We start from the raw sequence: 23,786 nt of genomic DNA, 5'->3' as shown, positions 1-23,786 counted from the left end.
GATTGCACTGTAAATCTATTAACCATGAAGCAAGTCATGGTTATGTTAAGACTCTGAAGAAGCAAGTCATGTTATGTTCAAGAAGACTTGCATTCTACCAAGCGTGAAAAAAGTGGATAGAGAAAAGTCCCCCCCCCTCAAAAAAAAATACAAGAACTTGTGGACCTCCAATGAAACTGAATGTTGGAAAATTCAGGACAGAAAGAGAAAGTCCTTTTTTTGCACAGAATTCAAACTATGAAACTTGCCTCCATGGGAAGTAATGGTGACCATCAACTTAGATGCTTTAAAAGAGGACAGGACAAATTCATGAAACCAAAAGCTATTGATGGCTACTAGCCTCAAAGGCTAGGCTCTGACTCCATGGTCAGAGGCAGTATTGCTTCTGAATGCCATTTGCAGGAAACCAGAAGTGGGGAGAGCGTTCTTGTGCTTCGGTCCTGCTTGCATGTTTCCCACAGGCATCTGGGCCTGAGATAACATGATATTTGACTAAGTGGCCTTTTGGCTTGAATCAGAAGCCTCTTCTCATGTTCTTGTGGGATGTAAAACTGAAGTCAAGTACAACAGTGGACATGTTAGGGGATGTTTTGTACCACTCAGGAGAAGACTTCCTGTTTCCTCCTGAGCTAGGACAGACTTGAAGAGGACGCGGCCTGTTGTACTAGCAAGGAGGAGCCCATGGCCTCTATGTTTGGATCAGTGTGTCTTCTCCATTTTGGATGTTGCTGTGTGTTTGGAGAAGTGACTGCTTAGTTGAAATCACTTGGGACTAACTTCTTTATAGAATAGTTCTAGTTCTTATGTAACCTAAACCTGCCTTCGGGGATATGTCTGTGAACCTGAATGAATCTGTAAATAAACCACTTTTATATTAATGTTCTTCTTGTGTTTATTCTTTTTAAGAGGGATTAGAAAGGATTTTTCCAGGAAGGAAAATAATAGTAAGACTCAGGTGAGTCAGCAACAAGCTGATCGCTGCGTAATTTAAAAAGGGGGATGTTTGGAACTCTGCTAGAATATGAAACTTGCTAGCGCAAGTTAGGAAGGATATCATTAAATAATATATCCTCTCCTGCCTCCCTAATCATTCCCAACAGTTCTTTGGACAAGGGTCTCACCAGCCTAGGCTTGCCATACATCAGGAAAATTCCTGACCTGTCCTGGTCTTGGGGTGTAAAAATGGCGTGAAGGCAAAATGACAGGGAAAAGCCTGATGTATGGCAATGTGATGGAAAAAGCAGCAGAAAAACAGCTCCAAAAGCTTAAAATCAGTATGTTTGAGGGAGGTTTTCCCCAAAACGCTCAACAATTTTGGTGGATTCCTAAAAAAAGGCTCAACAACGGATGTTAGGAATTTGTTAGGATTGTCCTGGGATTTTCACAGATGTATTCCACCACTGAGCTAGGCTGTAATCCTAAACATAGTAGGACTTGCTACTGAGTGGACATGCACCAGAATGTGCTGCAAAATTTGTTTATCTGGGTGATTGCCAGAAGGCTCTTCCTTTTGCTTCCCTACCAAGTAAGAAGTCTGTCAGCTTCATGCTGTCCATTTGCCAAGCAGATGCAAAGGTTATTAACAGATTAAGTGTTTTTCAGATGGAATCAAGTGTCTTGTCACATGCCAAACAAAGAGCCAGACATATGGCCTCTTGTATACACATTACGGAAGAGAAACTTAGCCAACCTGTTGGCAGACAAGGTGTTGAGAACAGACCGTAATAAGTAGGTGAACAAAGCTAAGGCTCTATTGGTACTATACATTAGAAGCAGCACTGTGCCACTACAAACAGGAATAGTCATCCCCAAAGAATTCTGGGATGTGTAGTTTGTTAAGGATGTTGAGAGTTGTTAGCAGACCCCTTTCCCCCTCACAGAGCTACAATTCCTAGAGTTCCTTGGGAATAAGGTTGATTGTGAAACCATTCTGAGAAATGTAACTCTGTAGAGGGAAGAAGGTGTCTCCCAATAACTCTCAGCACCTTTAACAAAACAACAGTTCCCAGAATCCTTTGGGGGAAGCCATGACGGTTTAAAGGGGTATTACAGCACTATAAATACATAGTGCAGATGGGGCCTACATTTTTTTAAGATTATATTTTAGATTAACATCTGGGGTCTCGCTGGAAATAACATATCACTGCCAAACCAGTGTTTCTCCAGCAGTGGCCTGGGACCTCCAGTAGTCCTTGAGCTACTTTCAGATGGGCCTTAGTGCTTCAACTTGTTTGTCCCACCCCCTAGTCATGCTACAGTCATTTACTTGGACTAGTGTCAGCACCAACAACTCGTTGTGTCCTCACTAAAGGTGTCCAGGAGACAGAGAAGTTTAGGTTGTGGTACTCAAAGGAAGGAAGGTCTTCCTTTTCTGAAGGTAAAGGTTTGGAAGAGGTGTTGAAGGAAATTAGAAAGGGAAATGAGAGGCTGATGTATCATTACCATAAACACCTTAGAACTATTGTAATAAGAAGAGCCTGCTGGATCAGGCCAAGGGTACAGCATCCAAGCAGCCACTCTGGGTGGCTCCCAACAGAATATTAAACAGAATAAAACTTCAAACATTAAAAGGAAGTTTACTGCCTCCTGTTTCATAGTTTACCTATGCACTGTGTGGAGAAGTGTTTTTTTTTAATTTATTTTTTAAAAAAATCTGTCCTGAATCTTCTAAACGAATAGAAAGGAAGAGGAAAGCTGTTTCAGAAAGAAGTGAATGTAAAAAGACCAGAGAGGAAGGATGAAAGGAACTTGCAGTTTCTCCAAGGTCAAGGGGAGATAAGTTACAAGTTGAAAGGGGGAAGAAATTTCAGGAGATGGATAAAAATACTTTGAAAGTCACATGGGGCCAGGAAGGGAAAATATATATAGAAGAGAAGAGTCTCTAGATCTGTAAATTCTGCCTAAAATACAGAGGCTGAGTCACAATACTGTCAGAGCAAACAGCAGTGCTTAGGTTCAGGAAAGCTGAACAGTGGAGCTCCTTATCACAAGGAAAACACAGCGGCAAATAATTTAGCAATTTCCAAAGTTGGATTAGGTATCAGTAGAAAGTGCTGTCAGTTAATTGCCAAAAGATTGTGTCATACTTTGCCTCCCTCAGCCACCATCCTTGTGACTGGCTGTGTCCCTGCAGAAACATTTTGTGACTGACTGGTTACCCTCAGCCATCTCGGGGGCTCAGAAAGTAGAAACTTTGAGAACCTCTGCTTCACAAAGTTTCCTGAAATTATGATCCTATTATCAGAAACCCTGTGCTCTACTCATGTGATGGGCATAAGTTTAGGATGAGGCATCATAGAACCTGCACACCAACATTTTCTTGAAACAGAAGCACTTTGTGCTGTCACTGTTCCTGAGTGCTCAGCTTTGGAACATACAGTGGAGCGTACAGACCCTTTAATGCTGGTTGGGAGCCGCTGGAGACAGGAGCCGTGCTGAAGAAAGGGTGACAGGTCTTTAACACCCCACACCAACAATCCTGGTTCACCACACCTCTGGCATTGGGTGGCTTTTTCTTTGCATTAAATAAATAAACAATAAACCAACAAACACTCCCCCCATGGGCCAGAGTTAATAGGGCTGTTTAAACAAATTAATGCAATGTAAAGTTGAGATATGGAATCTGGGCTGCTATTTTATTATTTTTATTATTATTATTATTATTATTATTATTATTATTATTTCCAAATGAGGAAGAGGGAGAAGCAATGGCTATGCAGCTTGGTGCCTGAAGGCTCATCTTTCACCATTTTGTGCAAATAGCTTTGTGTGGTGCTCCCCCCCCCTCGCATGGTGCATCCTTAATCAGCCAAACCTTCAGATGCATGACAGTCTGCTTAGCAATATCCAATCACTGTTCGGATTAAAGGTGAAATCAGTCACACAGGCAGAGGAAGCCGACTGCTGCTTCACCACAGTGTGGCTTCTCTAATCGGCCTCCAAGAGACAAAAGATCATAACTGATTTACTCCTACTCCCTGGGGGACAATTTGCTATAGCCTGAAGCAATCAGGAAACATTCTGAATTGCTTTCATGCCCAGGGGAAGTGCCAAAAAGAGTCCTAGGTTGTTGCTTTTCCATCCTTTGAAACTTTCTGATCACTTGGTGATGGTCAGGCAGCAAGGGAGGATTTTCTAAGCAGGAGAACATATATATTCAGTGGAAGAAGTATTTATAATGTGTTTTTGAGTACAATTCATGTGTGGACACCAACACCCACAAAGCCCCATGTTAAACGCTTTTTAAATCTCGATTTCAAGTCAGGCCAGTGCCACCATCTCAATAGGAGACAACCAGCATTCAGTGCATGAACTTAGTAAGAAAGGGTCATCTGAGACAATAAGGCTGCAATGCTATATATGTATATTCAGAGGTAAGTCCCACTGAATTCAGTGGGTCACATTTCCAGAGAAGTGAGTACAGAACTGAAGTCTAAATGATTCTTTTGTTTAAATATGAATAGTTGTATTTTCTTTATTTAAAAAATGCTTCAAACTTATAAAGCCAGTCATTTTGGCATTATTTCAAGCGGATGGAAATGCAGGGTTGATAAGGCTTCTGTATCTGGATTTTCTTAACATCTGAATCCTGCAGAACAGTTTATATGCTGTTGTGCACAGTCCCCAGTAGAGGCTCCAGACTTCCTGCCTCATACCTGCAGGGGAAAAAGAAATACCCCTAAGGCCCTGCAAGTAGAAACCTAGCACAGCAGGAAACAAAGAAAGCTGCCTTATACTGAGTCACACCATCAGTCCATCCACCTCAATATTGTTTGCACTGAATGGCAGCAGCTCTCCAGGGTTTCAGATTGGGGACATACCCAGACATACTTGGATATGCTAGGGATTGAATCAGCAACCTTCTGTATTCAAAGCATGTGTTCTACCACGGAACTGCGGCTCTTCCACCTGAAATAAAGTATGATTTTAGTCCTCATAGGAACTAAAGAGGTTTGCATAGAATCCTGCTGAGTTGAGCAGGATTTAACCCACGCTCATCAGCTGACCTGCATGCAAGACAGATACTCTACCTGGGGGCAATAGTTCAGGGCCTAAAGAAAGTCTGTAATCCAGTTGCAGAGCACCTGTCATGCATTCACAAGGTCCCACATAGGACTGGGAATGTCCCATGTCTGAAACCCTGGAGGGCCACTAAAGAATCTCTATAATGTCTGCTGGTGAATTTGTCTAAAGCTCCACCAAGTTCTGCACCCTGCTTCCAAGGGTCAGGTGCCCCTGGGGAGAGCAGAAGCAAGGTGCAAAGGCAACAGACATCCCATGCTATTTGTTTCCAGTTAGCATTCAGGGGTAGTCTGCCCTTGGGCATGGAGGCTCTGTCCTAGCTAAGGGCTGCACAGTGCTCTGTAAATTTGTCTAACCCACTTTTGAAGCTGCCATGGGCAATGGACATAATCCATGCCTTGTGGCAGTGAGCTCTGTAGGTTGATTCTGCATTGCACAAGGACAGGATGCCTGTTCTCTCTCCCAAACTGAGTGCCAATCAAATACATTCCAGTTACTCTCTGTGTTATTACTTGTATTTGCAAGAGTTTTCGTGGGTTGTTGTTTCTTCCAACTCATATGCCTTAAACAAGGATCAGAAGTATCTATTTCAGCAACTCAGTGATTTTAATCCAGGGATTCTAATCGAGTATGCATGAATGAAAACTGAGCTCTTAATTGCCTCGTTCTCTTTACTTCAAACTGGTAATTGCTGGTGTCTGTAATGGTCATGTGATATTTTCCAGTAATGCTAGAAGTTTGGTCAATGGGTTGATGCTGTTCTAGCCAAGGACACATCCCCTAAGAGGTAAACGCAGGCGAGACTTCTTCTTCAGTAAACCAGACAGCTTGCAGTCTCATTTATTAGTTTTATTTATTCGCACGAAAATTTCTGCTCCGTCCTTCTAATCCATACATGGCACAAGGGGAGGCTTTCAACAATTGCAATCACAATATCATCATAACACTGTAAGATCCAGCAAAATACAATGGAGGCAAGGAGAAAACATTAAGAAGGAAAGTCAGCAGCTGCACTGCAGGGCAACAAGTCTGCCGGTTTATTATTATTATTTTGGAATAATACTCGCAGTGGGAGGTTAATTAATCAATTTAACACATTTTAAAACTACTTAATATTCAAAAATCTCTGTGCAGTATAAAACATAAACAAAGACTAAAACTATAGCATATCAACATATAAAAAGAAATAAAAGTGGGAATTTGGGGAATTCAAATGAATAATATTATTTATTTAATGAAATGTATATACCGCTTGATCATAAAACAGCAAAAACAACTTCTCAGCAATTTACAATATAAAATAAAACATTAGATTGTCAGTTAAAAACAGCTAATAACAGGTATTTTAAAAACTGAAAAGTTGATTAAAATAAGCAGTAGCTAAAAAGAAATAAAACAGATGTAATTTTTGGACGGGCTTGCATAAACAAAATTGCTTCAAGCAGGCACCAGAAAAAGTACAGTGAGGGCACAGTGAGAGCCAGTGTGGTGTAGTGGTTAAGAGGGGTGGACTTGTAATCTGGTGAACCGGGTTCGCTTTCCCTCTCCTCCACATGCAGCTGCTGGGTGACCTTGGGCCAGTCACACTTCTCTGAAGTCTCTCAGCCCCACTCACCTCACAGAGTGTTTGTTGTGGGGGAGGAAGGGAAAGGAGATTGTTAGCCGCTTTGAGACTCCTTAGGGTAGTGATAAAGCAGGATATCAAATCCAAACTACTACTACTACTACTACTACTACTACTGCTACTCTTCTTCTTCTTCTTCTTCTTCTTCTTCTTCTTCTTCTTCTTCTTCTTCTTCTTCTTCGTCTTCTTCTTCTTCTTCTTCTTCTTCACCTGCCTGGTGTCAATAGGCAGGGAGTTCCAAAGTGCAGGCGCTGCAGTTCTGTTTTTATTTTGCTTTTTTAAATGCTTTATTAAAGATTAGAAAAAGGTAACCTAAAACAAACTTATCCATAACAATAATATTAAAAAAATAATATTTGTTACATTGTGTTAAATAGTAGGTAGACATAGTAATAATAATAATAATAATAATTTATTATTTATACCCCGCCCATCTGGCTGAGTTTTCCCCAGCCACTCTGGGCGGCTCCCAATCAGTGTTAAAAACCGTACAGCATTACATATTAAAAACTTCCCTGAACAGGGCTGCCTTCAGATGTCTTCTGAACGTCAGGTAATTCTTTATCTCTTTGACATCTGATGGGAGGGCGTTCCACAGGGCGGGCGCCGCTACCGAGAAGGCCCTCTGTCTGGTTCCCTGTAGCCTCACTTCTCGCAATGAGGGAACTGCCAGAAGGCCCTCGGCGCTGGATCTCAGAGTCCGGGCTGAACGATGGGGGTGGAGACGCTCCTTCAGGTATACAGGACCGAGGCCGTTTAGGGCTTTAAAGGTCAGCACCAACACTTTGAATCGTGCTCGGAAACGTACTGGGAGCCAATGCAGATCTCTCAGAACCAGTGTTATGTGGTCCCGGCGGCCACTCCCAGTCACCAGTCTCGCTGCCACATTCTGGATTAATTGCAGTTTCCAGGTCACCTTCAAAGGTAGCCCCACGTAGAGCGCGTTGCAGTAGTCCAAGCGTGAGATAACTAGAGCATGCACCACTCTGGCGAGACAGTCCGCGGGGAGGTAGGGTCTTAGCCTGCGTACCAGGTGGAGCTGGTAGACAGCTGCCCTGGACACAGAGTTAATCTGCGCCTCCATGGACATCTGTGAGTCCAAAATGACTCCCAGGCTGCGCACCTGGTCCTTCAGGGGCACAGTTACCCCATTCAGGACCAGGGAATCCTCCACACCTGCCCGCCTCCTGTCCCCCAAAAACAGTACTTCTGTCTTGTCAGGATTCAACCTCAATCTGTTAGCCGCCATCCAACCTCCAACCGCCTCCAGGCACTCACACAGGACCTTCACCACCTTCACTGGTTCTGATTTAAAGGAGAGGTAGAGCTGGGTGTCATCTGCATACTGATGAACACCCAGTCCAAACCCCCTGATGATCTCTCCCAGTGGCTTCATATAGATATTAAAAAGCATGGGGGAGAGGACAGAACCCTGAGGCACCCCTGAGGCATAGCAGACGACGCAGCAATTTCTCCAAAGCAGCTCTTTATTTGTAAGCTGGAACAGAACTGAAGAGCAAACAGCTCAGTCGGCCTGCTTTTATAGGCAGCCGGCTGTCAACATGGTAGCAACAACAACCCAGGATTTCCCGCCTAAATTAACTGACGTGGACCTGAGTGAAAACTACTGTATATACACGATACTCCTGGTGGCCAGGGTGAGAACTTTAATACATAACACATTGTCTCATGTCCTTCTTAAGATTCCATCGACTTCCCGTCGACCCCTCATGCCTCTAAACATTAGTTTGCCTAACGCACTATTTATTTCAGTTTTCTTTTGTTAATTGTCATAAGTATTATACTTTCTTATACTTAATCCGATGTATCACAGAAATTATTCAAAGGCTGCCACAGACATCATACATTACAATGATCCTTAAGGTATTTTTATATGTCCCATTTGCTAATAAAAGTTTGTTCAGTGTGGTCTCTCAATTCTTCTGTTAATTCTGCCAATTCCACATATTCCATCAATTTATTTTGCCACTCCAGCTTGGTCGGTATTTCTCACCCTTCCATTTCGTAGCTGTTAATATTCTTGCAGCCACCGAGGAATACAAGAATATCTCCCTTGTGTTTTTTGGTATTTCAGAGCCTAATATCATAAGAGAAAAGCCTCTGGTTGTTTTTTTTAAAGATACCTTAATCATTTTTAAAAGTTCATTATAAATTTCATCCCAAAATTCCTTTATTTTCTTACATGTCCACCACATGTGTAGCATTGAGCCTTCCGCTTGTCCACATCTCCAGCATTTACTTGAGTTGTTCTTGTACATTTTAGATAATTTTAATGGCGTCAAATACCAGCGGAACTACATTTTCGTTATATTTTCCCTGAAAGTTTAATATGCAGTGAACTTTATGTTGACTTTCCATAGGTTTTCCCAGGCCCTCATTAGGATGTTGTACCCGAAATCCTGTGCCCCCTCAACCATAACAGATTTTACCTCCTTTTTTCCTCCAAATACATTTTGGAGAGGGTTTTCACTTTAGAATTAATGAATTCTTTTTCCAATCTGGAGGGTTCTGTCTCAAACCCTCATACCTCATACAATACCTCATACAATTGGTGGTATTGGAGCCAACCTGACAGATGTTCTCTTATTTCAATGTATTTTTTAAAATTTCAACTTATTCTCTTCCTCTTTTAATAATACTTTATATACTGGACAATTCTCTTTTGTATTTTCAAACCCTTTACTGCTAATGCTTCTAGAGGGTATATCTACCACGGGGTTTCCGGTTCAAGCAGATCTTTTTACTTTACCCAGACCATGTAAAGAGATTTCCTTGTGATGTGGTTTAAGAAGTTCTTATGAATCTTAACTTTATTGTACCCTAGGTAGGCATGCCAACCATAACGGTTGTCATGTCCTTCCAGGTCCAGCAAGTGTGTATCTTGTAGTATACACCACTCCCTAATCCAGGCTAGACAGGCCGCCTCGTAATAGAGTTTTAGATCTGGCAGGGGAAATCTCCCTCTTTCCTTGATATCAATTAATAGTTTATGCTTAATCCTAGGCTTTTCCCCTTGCCAGATATCATTAGAGATGGAGGCAGCCAGTCCCCCCCTTACTCACTTCTCAAGAGCAGCTTGGGGTCCTCCTCTGACTTTGCAGCAATTCCTCGTCATCTAAGGACACCCTCCCAAGACTTTTAGGGTTTTGCTTAGCCTTGTGTCCCCCTTTTTGCCCCATCTGATGATTGCACCCCTCAGAGAGAAGCAGATACACGCCTGATCACAAGCATTGGCAAACCAGAAGTCTTATTCTTATGTATAACATGGAATCATATCACACAATCATGAAATCATGATCTCTCACAATCATGCATTCACAATCATGAATTCATGATTTCGCAATCATGAATTCATGATTTCGCAATCATGAATTCATGAATTCATGATTTCACAAAAATCAAGATCTCAAATCGTGAATTCATGACCTCAAATCGTGAATTCATGACCTCAAATCATGAATTCATGACCTCAAATCATGAATTCATGATCTCAAATCACGAATTCATGATCTCAAATCATGAATTCATGATTTTACATAAAATCATGATCTCCCACAAATCATGGAAATCGTGATTTCTCACAATCATGAAATCATGATCTCACAATCATGAATTCATGATATTGCAAAATCATGAAATCTTGATTTCGCGATAGCATAATTTCATGATTGTGTGATATGGTATCATGAAATCACGCAATCATGATTTCATGAAGTATGATTTCATGATGTTTATATCATGGATGCTTGTGGAATGATATGATTGCATGATACCGTATTGGCCCGAATATAAGCTCGAATTCTGACTGTGAAAAGTTCCGACTGTGTGGCTTATATTTGGAACCGAACACTGTGCACCTACCTCCTGACACTACAGCCCTGAACAGGTGGCAGAAGCTTGGGGAGGTAGTGCTGGGAGGCGGTAGTACCGGGAAGTGGGCACGTGGTGCACTTGGAACTGAGTGCTAGCACTAGCCACCCCCTTCCCTTGTTCAGGGAGGTAGAGCCAGGAAGCGGGCACGCAGCATGTCCAGAGCCGAGCACCGGCTGCCCTGCCCGTTCAGGACGGTAGAGCTGCAGTTAATAATAAGGAAGCATCCAATTAAATCCTACTTAGAGTAGAGCAGAACCATTAAAATGAATGTGTCAGAGAAAGTCTGGGCAATACATCTGTGCATGTAAATCAGCATACACAACTTGTATGCACACTGGTTTCTTTTTACAGCCACCTCCATTTCCCTGCATTCCGCATAGGAAGGCCCAGAGGTCTGTCAACATGAGAAGTAAAACCAAATTCCACAACTCTTCCCAACGGATGCTAGATTCCATCATAAATGTTAAGAATAATGCGGCCCATTCAAACATGGCATTTATTACATACACCTACAACTTCAGTAAGAGATTCACAATTGAAACATCAGAGTTTGGCTGCTGAGATCCCAAATATTAGATCTCGGGGCAGGTATGTGATTATAAATGATTATTTGAGGATACATGGGGCAAAAGTTGAAAGCGAGGGCTTGGGCAATGGGACAGATTGAAACCAAGAAGGGGGTCAGCAGGGATATGATCATTAAACTACAGAAGAGGCTGCTGCACTCAGGTCCTGCTTGCAGGCTTCCCAAAGGCATCTGGTTTGCCACTGTGAGAAAAGAATTTTGAACTAGTTAGAGCTTTGGTGTCATCCAGTGTTCTGCTTCACATTCTTCTGAAGCTTCTTATAGATTAGTGCTCTGAAGTTCCAAGTAAAATTCTCCTTAACTTCCCTCCTCCACCCTTCTGTTTTTGACCTCTCATCCCTGTCTTTGCAGGTTGTTTGGGCTTGGCTTGCTGAGGACAGCTTTTGTGTAGGCATCTTTTCCACAAATTTCACAAGTTGCTTATGATTGTGAAGATAGGGCTGAAAGCATGGGAGCAACATGCTGGTGGAATCTTAGAGGAACCCAAGCCCTGCCATTGGTCCATCTAGTAGGGAGAGGTGCCTGGGCTTTTCCTGGCTCTGTAACTGTACATCTGTCATATTAGGAGGGGAGGCGTGGGGGAAGGGTCATGTTTCAGTGGCAAAGCATTTGTTTTTTAGGCAGAAGGTTCCAGATTCCATCCCTGGCATCTCCAGGTTGGCCATCAGATGTCAAAGAGATAAATAACTAACTGACATTCCGAAGACACCTGAAGGCAAGTTTTTAATGCATGACATTTTAGTGTATTTTTGGTCTTTGTTGGAAGCCGCCCAGAGTGGCTGGGGAAACCCAGCCAGATGGGTAGGGTACAAATAATAAATTATTATTATTATTATATTATTATCTCCAGCTGGAGAGCTCCTGCCAGTCCACGTTGACAATACTGAGCCAGATGGATAAAATTTTTGACTCAGAATAAGGCAGCTTTCTGTGTTCCTATGACCTCACCAGTCATTCCCAAATATACCACTGGAGCAGAAATATCATTTCTAGGCTGTTGGTACCACACCACTGCAGACTTGCAGGGTTTCTGCAATGAGATGCAAAGAAGCAAAGCAAAGAAGTCTATTTCTGAGATGTGTGTCTCTTGCAACATCTCAAGGAGTTAATTATGGATAGCTGTGTAGTTGCTTTGTGCTGTCCCAGGACAGGATGGATAAAAAGGGGCTCAACTTAGCAGAGAGGGACTTAAACTGCAGAAGTTGCAGGGGTGATGAAACTAAGATAATAGATGATAGATAGATGATAGATAGATAGATGATAGATAGATAGATAGATGATAGATAGATAGATAGATAGATAGATAGATAGATAGATAGATAGATATAGATAGATGATAGATAGATAGATAGATGATAGATAGATAGATAGATAGATAGATAGATAGATAGATAGATAGATGATAGATAGATATAGATAGATATAGATAGATGTTGTGGACTGATTTTGACCCTGAAAGTTCTGCCTAGTCCATGGGGTTGCTCTTATGCCCTTTCAACACTGCTTTATGCAGAGCTTTGCAGCAAGCCTGAGCCACAAACAGAGTCTGTTTTGTGTTTGCTAAACAAAGCATGAAAGGAGAGCGACAAAAGTAGGAGGAGCAGGGGTGGCCCAGACAAAAGCAGGAGGAGGAGCCCTCCCCGCAATGGAAATGCAGTTCAGTGGTCCTGAATTGATATGCTCATCCTTTAAACCCCCAGGGCTGGGAGATCACAGAGGCTGAAAGTCCATCAAAGACCACTACCCTGCATTGATCCAACCCTCAGCGGAAGGTTGGCAGGGGTCGGCTTGGTCCAGATGAGGCTGCCTCCTAGAGCTAAGAGGCTTTGCTTCTTTGGAAATTGGGGAATGGGGAGGGCCTTAAACTCCCAAACTTGAGCAGTATGCTGTTCCCAAGAAAACACACAGGCAGAGACCTGCTAAGGCCCAGTTTATTTTTAAAAACCCATTTTTTTTGGGGGGGGGGAGGATTAGAACTTTGATTGAACAGAAAAGTAGAAAGCAAACCTTTTTTCATTTGAACTTCTCATGGCCCAATCTTTTCCCAACTTTTCTAAAGAGGAACAACAAAGTCGTGGCCAATGGAAAGCAAATGTGAACATCTTGGCCAGTGCTGCATGGCACCTGGTCATTTTTGCTCTAAGAGGTTTTCCAGGTCTTCACAAAAACAATTGTTAAATGTTATTGTTATAAGTGATGGGCATAATGCATGTATTTCTTGTTCAGGAACTGAGATGCCATTGCCAGTGAGGGATTCCCATCTGTCATAATGGGTGCATGCATTCACATTACGCATGTCCCTGGAAATGTTGAGAACATGAGAACATAAGAGCCTTCTGGATCAAGCCAAAGGATCATCTCATCCAGCATCCTGTTCTCGCAGTGGTCAGCCAGATGCCTGCAAGCAAGGTGGCAAGCAATAGCATTCTTGCCACTTGTGATTCCCAGCAACTGGTGTTCAGAGGCAAAAGCTGTATTGTTAAGTTATATTATTTTTGATGGCAAATTATCTTGAAGGTGGAATAAGGTGAGCTATGGCTCTTTGAAATAAATGTGCTGATGTTGCAATTATATCATTCAGAATCTTGGGAAAGCTGACTTGGAGGGGAGGGCGGGCAACAGTGTTTGGCTGGAGTGACAAGACTGCCAGATGGGAAGAGCATCTGCTTTGCATATACAGAAGATCCTTGAGTAGAGATTTGAATCCGGGTCTCTCAGGTCCACATATGACACTCACCACTATCTCACATCTCACAGGATATCAGTGTGGAATATAAGAGCTATGAACTCTATGGGACATCACAGCACTGACCTTTGCTACACTACATACCAGTGTAGTGTAGCGGTTAGAGTGTTGGACTAAGACATGCAGTGGTGTAGCATGGGGGGTGCAGGGGGGCCGGCCGCACCGGGCGCAACATCTGGGAGTTAGGGTTAGAGGGTGCAAATCCATGGGTTAGGGGGCACAAATCCACGGGTTAGGGGGTGCAAATTACTTGCCTTGCCCCAGGTGCTGACAACCCACGCTACGCCACTGAAGACATGGGAGACCCAGGTTGAAATCCCCACTCAGCCATAAAGCTCACTGGGTGACCTCAGACCAGCCACTCACTCTTAGCCTCACCTAAAATGGTGAGGAAGAGAACTGTGTATGCCACTGAGCTCTTTGAAGGAAAGGTGGAATATAAATGTAAAAGGAAAGGAAAGGAGGAACAGAGGAAGGTTCTACTTTATGCATTAATCAAGAGGTGAGTATCCTGCACCTCTCCAAATGTCGTTGAACTCCATCTCCCATCATCCCTGACCCTGATGGCTTGTGCTGATGGAGTCTCATAACATGGAGGCCACAGGTTTCCCACCCTTACATTCATCCATCAGGCTGTGCAGAAGTGCTCCCTACCCATTAATTTATTTATGGTGACAAATTAGTCCCCAACTATGCAGCCATGGACAATATTTGATTGATTCGTTGCCTCCTTCAGTTGTTATGATTGTTCCACCTGAGGACAATGAAGACATGCCGCAATCCAATGATGGCAGGGGAAACAGGATTTAATAAGTCTGCCCCAGCCATTGGAGCATGGTGTGTATGCAAGCAGCCTGGAAAACTCCCATTCCAATGTACTTCATTTAGAGCTCCTTACAGCCCCCACCTGTCTGAATAATGCAAGGAACAAGAGTTCTAATTCATCCTTTCCTTCTCTCTCTCCCTCTCTCCCCCCCTTCTTTCTCTCCTTAGGTGCTTTGCTTCATTAGGACCTCCTTACAAAGGAAAATGAATTGGGGGTGGGGGTAGAAATGGGGCTCATCAGATCCGCCGGTTTTTATGGCATCTGATTAGGCCCCTATTTTCCCAGCGGGCTCTTTTTCTTTAAACTGTTGACTATGGATGGCTCTCTGAATGGGGTGAACTTTGAGCTGGTAAATTGCAGCATTATGGTTATTTAGTATAATTTACAGGGGTGGGGAAATGAGGGGAGTCGTGATCACCTGCTTCACGTCGCTAATGATATCCCTATTTATCAGAACAGGTGGGAGTTTGGCACATTATTCTCTCCCGCCTAGAATTGCAGAACACCGTCCAATTAGAGACCCTAGGAACCAATGTTTACCCATGGGGCAGTAATGAGTTCAGAGTTAATATTTAATAGCCTTTACATAAGCATTTATTACCATTGACCATTTGTGCTCACCTTGCATTAAAACCCCATATCTTCACCCTCCTGTTCTCTTCCAGAAGCTCTATCTGCCTTACCCACCCAACCAGCCAAATACACCTCTTTGCTGCAATTTACTAAAACTAGTCAAATAAGCACACTTTCTTCTTGCAGAGCATCCTCTCTCTCAGCAATAGCAGCCAGATGGACAGGAACCTCAGGGCAACTGTACAGTGGCCTTTAGTGTTTTTAAGGAGTTGCAGGGAAAGCCGTCATAAGAAAGGCAGGGTCCTAAGCAGAAACAGTTGTGGGGATGAGGAATATGAAAGCAGTCAGGACAAACAGTGCAGGCACAGTTAAGGCTTGTCCACACACATCTGAGCATTATTTAGCTGTAAATCTTCTGCCCCTGCATTTGAATTGAAGGGGTCAGCAAACTTTTTCAGCAGGGGGCCAGTCCACTATCCCTCAGACCTTGTGGGGGGCTGGGCTATATTTTTTTGGGGGGGGTGAACAAATTCCTATGCCCTACAAATAACCTAGAGATGCATTTTAAATAAAAGGACACATTCTACTCATGTAAAAATGGACTGTCCACGGGCTGGACTGAGAAGGCAATTGGGCCGGATCTGGCCCCCGGGCCTTAGTTTGCCTACCCATGAGTTATAGCGAAGTAATCCACACTTACATGTTTCTGAATTTGTCAAGCAGGAGCGACTTCAGCCTTTCCCCTTCATTCCAGTCTCTGTTCCCTTTTTTGTTTGTCCCCACCTTCATATTTCTTGGTTCTGTTATGCCACTTAAGTGTCAACTGGACATGCGCAAAGCTGTAGATGCACCTTGCTTTTAAAATAAAATTTTCCAATCGAGGAGTGTGCAAAGCACGTGGAAACAAATACAGTTATTCCTCAACTTATGTGGGGGTTATCTTCCAAAGTCTTTTTGTACTTTGACAATCTCACCTGCCATTGCACCCTATGTATTTTGACTACACACGAAGTACAAAAACATTACCTAGAATTTATGAGTTTCTGATGGAGTGGCATACAAAGGATGAAGAAATTAAAGAGGTCATGACAAAGTGGGTAATTGGCATAGGTTATAATATTGTATATGATAAATGGTTAAAGCTATGGACATAGGATTAAAATTTACCGCTTGTGTGACCCTGAAGGAAAATATATTAAAAATGATGTATAGGTGGTATCTTACCCCAGCCAGGCTAGCAAAGATGTATAGAATGAGAAATAAGAACTGTTGGAAATGTGAATCAAAGGAAGGAAACTTTTTCCACATTTTCTGGTTATGTGAAAAAGTTAAAACCTTCTGGGGAAATATATATATAATGAGTTAAAAAAGATTTTTAGGTACACTTTCAAAAAACAAACAAACCAGAGGCATTCTTGCTAGGTATGGTTGGAGATGATATAATAAAGAGTCACCAGAAACTGTTGCTTTATGCTACTACCGCGGTGAGAATACTACTCACACAGAAATGGAAGCAACATGAAATACCCACAGTTGAAGAATGGCAACGAAAACTCACGGAGTGTGCAGAAATAGCAAAATTGACTGGAAAAATCAGAGAACAGGGTGATGAAGCATTCCAAAGAGACTGGATGAAATTTACAACACACATAGAAAAGAGCTATACACAAATAAAGACACTTGTGGGACTGAAATAGACCTCATAATGTTTATTAAAAATCATTTCTTTTGGATTTAGGAATATTGAACAAATATACTACAACAATTGAAGGATGTATATTTAATGAAATTTTGAATAGTATTATTCTATAGTATTAAGTACACATAGAATGTAAACATGACAAATGTGTAAATATAAAGAAAATATAGAGAAACCAAAAGAAGCAGGGAGGGAAGTACAAACTTGTTTAGAGTTAAAATATTAAGGTTAAAAGGAAGGAATAAGGTATGTATTATGTATTGTGATGGTGAAATTTGTAAAATCTGTAAAACCAATAAAGTTATTTTGAAGAGAGAGAGAGAGATTGTCAAAGTCTTTTGTCCTGGATGTGTGCCCCCTGCTCCCTTTTAATTTCATTCATTCATTCATTTATCTGCCAAGTGCATAAAGCTGAATGCACACAAGTTAAATGCTCATGTGTTGCAGGCTTACTATAGTCTGTGACCCTGAGTGAAACAGTTTGGAGTGCATTTCCCCAATTTATTGCATTATCTCCTTATCAGATAAGCCCAAATTTACAAGGGGAAAGCATTGAGACTGGCATTGCTTGAGGGTAACGTCATGTGGATTATGCAGATTAAATGGGGATGAAAACAGCTGCAAGCACACAGTAAATTTTGGTATGGACAAGCCCTTTAAAATGAAACATTATTTTAAAGTTCCTAAGATAGATGTGAAGGGAAGGGGGAGCCAACGGCAACTTGAGATAAAGGACAGGATGGTGCCCCCTCAATTCATTGGTCTACCCATTGCTGTCTGTTGCCGTCTTCACTCCTAAGACCTAGAAGACCAATGTGGAGGTCAAGGCACAAGAATCGAGATGTGGTCAGAGGAGTTATTGAGGATCCAAGCAAAGCATCTCCTATATGAGTGTGTGTCTTCAGGCTGCTTCTACACTACTTCAGGTTCCTCAAGATCTTTAACTGGAGAAGGGATGTCCATAGGATTCCAAGCTTTTTCCTCTGAAGAGGTCTAGGTTGGCCATTGTCCCATCTAGTCCAACTTCCTGTTCTCACAGTTGCCTACCAGATGCCCATGAGAAGCCCACAAACAGAACCTCAGTGCTACAGCACTGTCTCCATTTGTGATGCCTGGGAACCAGTATTTTGAGGCACACTGCCTTTGAAAGTGGAGGCATGGCAATGTCATCATGGTTGTGACCATTAATAGCCTTATCTGCCATGACTTTTACTAGACCCCTTTTTAAGCCATCCGGGTTGGTGGCCATCACTACATATTGTGGCGGTGCGTTCCATAGTTCACTGTAGCTATTGATAGAATGTAAGGTGTACTTATCAATAAAGCATGAGAAGAGCTCTGCTGGAAGAGACCAAAGGGGGATCTAGTCCAGCATCCTGTTCTCACAATGGCCAACCAGAAGCCCACAAGCAGGACCCAAGCACAAGACAACTCTCCCCACCTGCGATTATCAAGAACGGGCATTCAGAAGTATCCTGCTGAGGTCCCCCCCTTTTTTTTGTCAGGTTCCGCAGAGAGCAGGGGGGACTTTTAAAAACCACTGTAATTCTGTGGTCTATGTAGGTTTGGAAATATTTCAATCAGGCCAAGAAGAACAGAAACTACACAACAGAAAATGCCCCTGACATTGGAGTTAAATGTAGGTCAACTTCTCATTCAGGTTGTACATGATACGGACATGCTGTTCACCTGTTAAGGGTGATGTACGATATAGCATTACTGGCTGATGCAACTACTCCTGTAAAGGGATACAGCTCTTGATCCAAGATCAGTGTGGTACATAACAGCACTGATATTTATGCATTCACAAAGAAAGCCTTCCTCCTCTGAGCTGGATAATGTTGATACTAGCCCCTTCCCATATCTGCAAAGAAAAAGGAGAGAGGAAGAGAAAGACATTCACTGAGCTGTCAGGGCATATTAAATGTCCTCAGGTGAGCTCAAGTGTAAAGACATGGCCATCCATGTTGCTGTTGAAAGGAAATTCATTTATAGCATAAGCTGTCAAACTTTGTCATAATGAGCATCTCCAAATGGGAGCTCTACAAAGGATCAGCAAAGCTACCAGGCAGCTGACTGCCTTCTTCAGACAGAAGGCAAGCAAACATAAGAATGTAAGAAGAGCTCTGCTGGATCAGGCCAAAGGCCCATCTAGTCCAGCATCCTGTTCTCAAGGCAGCCCACCAGGTACCTGCCAGAAGACCACACGCAGGGTTCTTCCCATTCTCTGAACAGCTTGGGGAAAACAAAAATGGGGTGGCTACCTCAGTGTCCTACAAATGTTGTTAGACTGAAACTTATGCAATATGAATTCAGCTGGGTGGGGTTTATGGAAGTTGGGAAACCAACAAGTTCTGGAAGACCACAATGTTGGGGATCTGAGGTGAGATTCCCATACAGTGGAAGTTGCCCCCAATTGCTGTCCCCACACAGAGGCAACTTATGCTGAAATAGTTTACTGTTGCAGAAGATAAGGCTTCGGTAAAACAGATCTGGATGATGCTATATACATACAGCTTGTACGCTTTGCAGATACATACACACATTCAGATTCAGATATATACAAGTATCTCCATTGCTCCAGCAATTCAGGATGCAACACAGGCTCTGACTCACACCGTCAAACACTGAGTCAGATTCACTCACTGACCTTGGTTCAAATGAGCTGACATGCCTTAATCACTTATACAGCCGACCGTGGGCCGATGTAGCAACTGGCTTGGCAGGCCTTGTCCCTGTTGGCTTAGCTCACCCATGGGTTATTTATGCTCATGAAGGAAATTAACCCCTTCCGCATTTCCAATTACTCCAACACACAAGGTGCCAACCTTGTTGGGAGCTTGCTGGTACCCTTTCCCCGCCATTAGGTGAAGCTGAAGGATGAATGTTTACCAAGTTGTAAGCTGACATGGAATGACTGGATGCAAAGCACTTTTTTATTATTTTGCCAAGGAGGATTTGAAAACATTTCCACATCTGAGCAAAAACATAGTCCTCAGACCATTGAATTATAAGTTGTGAGTATTTATCTTCCCACTTAAAAAATATAAGGCTCTGTGCAAACTCCTGCTTACTCTGCAACCAATATATTCTCACTGTTGGTCTGAGAAACACTGAACACATGACATTAGCCAGAACCCATATCTCTCTTGTATTTTATTGTTTCCTATTAAATACCGTGCTTTGATGCATGTTCCTCCAAAACAGCCTTGATCTGAATTGAGAAAAAGAACAACCTGGCTGTGTTTTCATATATACACAGTCCAAGTCTCTTCGTGACCATAAGGGCCCACAAAATACACTTGCCACTAATTCCAATACCAGAGGAATATAATTTAATAGTACACAGACATCTGCAAATATAAAGGATTTCACCAGTACAAAACTGATATGGATTACAGCTTCAACAGAAAAAGAATACATTGCTGGACATACTCCCCATTTGCCTCAATTCTATCATTTCTCTTGCATTGCTGATCACACATTCAGTTTGCGTGCCATTTGTGCTTTTGTGTGGGGAAGGAATTTAAAATAATAACTTTTGCTTATGGAAAAAGTATTTAAAAGCATCTGGACGTTATAAGAGGCAGGTAAACATTGCAACCTCACATGGAGTCTGCCACCAAGGGCTTTTCATGTGGTTCTACAGACCTGCAATAATCTGGAACAAGGGACGATCCTTTCAAAACCAATAAAGGGCGAGTAGCGCTCCAGCTGTTCTGTCCTTCAAGAATTGTGTTATGTTGGCCTCTGATGATATTAGAGTTAAAATCTATACAATTCCAGAATTTGTCATCTGTGTTGGAAGCAAGAGGGGGGGGGGAGAATTGTATCTACGGAAATAAGAGCCAATGCTGTAGCTCTAATAATTTATTTGGACGAAAGAGGGAAATTGTTGCATTATCAGCCTCATGGATTCCGTACTGTGTCATGTATTGATTAGTTGCCATTGCTAATTCGTCATTTTTTCCTCATAATTTTGGCCTACAGCATTACTCTCGGCGAAATTTGTCAGCGGGTCTCATGTGACCAGACATGCTGTCACACCACACATAGAGAGCTGGATTTGATGCATGAGGGGAAAAGGTGTTAATATTGCAGTTCCCTCTGCCCGCCACATTTTCAGAATAAAAATTTGCTTGCAGCACACCGATTATTTAACTGATAAAGAGATACATTGGAAAACAAAAAGAAAGAACTCCTAGCAGCACTCAGTTTATAACACAGAACACAACTACTTTATGATATGATCAGGGAGTGTCCAGAAAGTGTAAAACAATGCACCTACCCAAGAACACGAATCATTCCCAAAATATATTTATAAACAAGCCTCTTACGTACGTACATGAAGTGTGTACACAAACTCAATGAGAGGTGTGTGATTGCTTTTGCAAGATCTAATTTAAGTCAAACAAATTATCATCAATACAAATAAGCCTTTCTCTTTTCTGATCGTTCATATTAGCCAGAGCTGAAAATCCCTGCTCAAAACAATATGTCGTGGAGAACTCTAGAAGAATAGCCAATGCTCTTTGAAGAGAGGTGTGGATACAGTTTCTAGTTATCATCTATCTATCTATATCTATCTATCATCTATCTATCATCTATATCTATCTATCTATATCTATCTATCTATCTATCATCTATCTATCATCTATCTCTATCGTCTATCTATCATCTATCTATCTATATCTATCTATCTATATCTATCTATCATCTATCTATCATCTATCTATCTATCTATCTATCTATCTATCTATCTATCTATCTATCTATCTATCTATCATCTATCTATATCTATCTATCTATCTATCTATCTATCTATCTATCTATCATCTATCATCTATCATCTATCTATATCTATCTATCATCTATCTATCTATCTATCTATCTATCTATCTATCTATCTATCATCTATCTATCTATCTATCTATCTATCTATCTAATCTATCTATCATCTATCATCTATCTATCATCTCTATCTATCTATCATCTATCTATCTATCATCTATCTACCTATCTATCTATCTATCTATCATCTATCTATCTATCTATCTATCTATATCTATCTATATCTATCTCTATCTATCTATCATCTATCTATCTATCTATCTATCTATCTATCTATCTATCTATCTATCATCTATCTATCTATCTATCTATCTATCTATCTATCTATCTATCTAATCTATCTATCATCTATCATCTATCTATCATCTCTATCTATCTATCATCTATCTATCTATCATCTATCTATCTATCTATCTATCTATCATCTATCTATCATGTATATATAATTGATACTATACTACACTGACCTACATTGAAATATTTAAATGTTTCTTTGACTGTCCTTGAATCTTTTCACCACACTTGCCATCCTCTCCTGCCACACCTTTTGAAAACCACTGATCTGCCTCATTATTGCCTGCACTGACTGGCAATGGCTCTCCAGGTTTTTAGGCAATCCTACCTGGAGACGCAGGTGGCGCTGTGGTCTAAACCACAGAGCCTAGGGCTTGCCGATTGGAAGGCTGGCAGTTCGAGTCCCCACCACGGGGTGAGCTCCCATTGCTCGCTCCCTGCTCCTGCCAACCTAGCAGTTCAAAAGCACACCAAAGTGCAAGTAGATAAATAGGTACCGCTCCGGCAGGAAGGTAAATGGTGTTTCTGTGTGCTGCTCTGGTTTACCAGAAGCGGCTTAGTCATGCTGGCCACATGACCCGGAAGCTGTACGCCGGCTCCCTTGGCCAGTAAAGCGAGATGAGCGCTGCAACCCCAGAGTCATCCGCAACTGGACCTAACGGTCAGGGGTCCCTTTACCCCTAGAGATGCTGGGGATTGAACCTGAGGCCTTCCACTTGCAAAGCTGATAATCTAGCCCTGAGCTACATACAGCTGTGCCCCTTTTCACAGCATGCTCTATGTAGAGATCATATTGCAGTAATCTGAAGGCTGCCTGTTCTTTGAGGTTAAAGATTTTAAATGGGCAAACTATTTTAAAAAAGCAGGCGAATGAATCGCATCCTCTGAGCTAGTCTGCATGAGGATCACATGGGGGACGGGAATCATTCCTGGATTTTTACCACCACAAGCAGGCGACTGCATGCCCCTCCCCACAAAAAATACTTCATGCACTCAGAAAACTAGGGAATTTGGCATGCTAGTTTTTTATGAGCTAGGATTAAAGAAAAAAAGGGAAGCAATCAAATATATGACCCCCCCTGTCCCTCTGTTAAGCAGTCTGAGATGGTTCAGTCTAGAAGCAATTTTTGTCATGCCACCTATTTGTGTAAACCACCTATTCAGACTTTTTCACTGGGTTTAGTTATAGTTGCAACGGTGAAATATTGATAAGTTCATGCTAACTTTATTTTGCCTTCAGAGCTGCTCCCCCCTTTCAATACCCCCCATTTGATTGTGTGCACATTATTGTTACATCAACATCCACCTCCTCACCCTCATTGCCCCATGCAGAATTAGCTCCTGATTCAGTAGCTTTCTGGTTTAGAAAAGAAAGTGAGCAAGGAAGGACAGGATAAGAGGTGTCTAAAATGTAAGCACGGTGTAGAAAAGTCTCTCTCATAATGCTGGAACCCAAAGTGTGTGTGAATGTTGGGAGCTGAACACTGGGAGATTCAGGACAGGCAAAAGAGGGGCATTTTTCACACAGCTCAGAGTTAAGCTGGGGAACTCACTACCCCAAGATATGGCTTTAAAAGGAATTTACTCACAGAAGATAAGTCTACTACCAATGACTACTAACCACAGTGGCTATGTTTTGGGGTTTTTTTGGCAACTCCACCGAGACCACAA

The sequence above is a fragment of the Podarcis gaigeae genome (assembly GCF_964106915.1).
Source record: "Podarcis gaigeae genome assembly, chromosome: Z".
Lineage (NCBI taxonomy): Eukaryota > Metazoa > Chordata > Lepidosauria > Squamata > Lacertidae > Podarcis > Podarcis gaigeae.
The sequence above is the reverse complement of the archived record's forward strand: the minus strand, read 5'-3'. Positions refer to the sequence as shown.